The 1,481-nt window shown below is 32.6% G+C and overlaps 1 long non-coding RNA gene across 1 annotated transcript; it reads left to right on the top strand.

Annotated features, from left to right (window-relative positions):
* Positions 1 to 208: 208 nt before the first annotated feature.
* Positions 209 to 826, top strand: LOC142227280 (uncharacterized). Its single transcript, XR_012719819.1, has 2 exons — positions 209 to 318; positions 380 to 826. It is a non-coding gene; the product is annotated as an uncharacterized LOC142227280 (long non-coding RNA).
* The last annotated feature ends 655 nt before the right edge of the window (positions 827 to 1,481 follow it).

Genomic DNA, 1,481 nt, shown 5'->3' with positions numbered 1-1,481 from the left:
ATTAAGTACATATCCCATCACAAGAAACACACACACACACATATACAACTTTTATTAATACCCTTTTCTACTCTCTATCTAACACACACTCTCTCTCTGTTTCTCTCTACCACTTCGTTTCTCTTCATGTATAAGATCTCTCAATGCATTCGATAACTAATATCAAGTTCAAGGTCGCATTTCAAATGCATATTTTAAAACGTGTAATCGAATGTGATCATTTGTAATGATTTGAGTTATTTTTCTTTAAATTATCAGTACAAGTGTATATGTGTGTGCGTGTGTGTGTATTTCTTTGTTAATGGTTAAGTGAAAGAGGTAAGTAAGAAAGGGGGCATTGCTAAAGAAAAATATATGTATACAATCAATTCTATTCCAGCTCGTGTAAATCACTTTGGCAAATAAATTCACAATTTACCATCCACCAAGTACAACAAAAACTTGGACTTGGCGTTTTACTCGCTGCCACTAAACAACTCATTGAGCTGGTCGTACTGGTACTGGGAGACGTCCAAGTGACTGGATGGATGTACTTACTACCATACGTAAAGAGAGAAAGATTGTCAGATAATCTTATCTTGTCCACAGCAAGAAAAAACACATCGTCGTTTTAAATAACAAAATTGTAATTAAAAGAAAAAAAAAATAATAAGCGTCCAACAACAAACCTACCGACTCTGAAGGCTGAAAACTAAATTTGCATTTCATAGAGGTACTTAATAACAACACGACTACATACAGGTCCACTAAACATGTAATGTGAGATCAATATTTACCCTTGCACAATGGGTTAAAATTAAAAAGAAAATGTAGAGACTTTTGGAAAGAGCGATTTGAGCGTAGGCATTTACAAGTAAGACCAATATTTATAAGAAATTGCAAATTTGTTAAGAGGGTGAGAGAGAGAATGTGAGAAATAATTTTCGGAGCTATCAAGGAAGCTTTGTAATTACGAAATGCTTCATGAGTAAGATCCAGAATTATCGAAATACCATATTTAGTCATTATCTTTATAAAAGTTTAGCTTTACGGTATGAGTTAAGATGGGTAATTTTGGATTTACTTTGATACCATATGGTAACATGTCCCTTTTTATAGAGGTTGTAAATTTCTCTTCTTATTCCCAAGCTACATACATTTAACACATTTGCAAGTTAATAAATATTTCTAAACTCTAAAAATAGGTATCTATTAGCCAATCGGATTTCGCTTTCTATCATAGAATTGCTTGTAATAAATCCTTGGATTTAGATGCTCCTGAAGCTTGTTATTAATCCCGAAAATGAACAATACCATGTGGTTTCTCGATTGCACATATTTTAAATAATTTTTACACCTTGACTAATTGCTGGCCATTGACAATTGTTCCATTCCATTGATGTTTGGGATATGAAGTAGACATTGATTTCCAGGAAAACCAATTTTATTTAAATTCCACAGAATTGAGGATAAATATTTGCCATACATAAGGTCTTATTAAA

Source organism: Haematobia irritans, chromosome 2 (assembly GCF_050003625.1).
Source record: "Haematobia irritans isolate KBUSLIRL chromosome 2, ASM5000362v1, whole genome shotgun sequence".
Lineage (NCBI taxonomy): Eukaryota > Metazoa > Arthropoda > Insecta > Diptera > Muscidae > Haematobia > Haematobia irritans.
The sequence above is the reverse complement of the archived record's forward strand: the minus strand, read 5'-3'. Positions and strand labels throughout refer to the sequence as shown.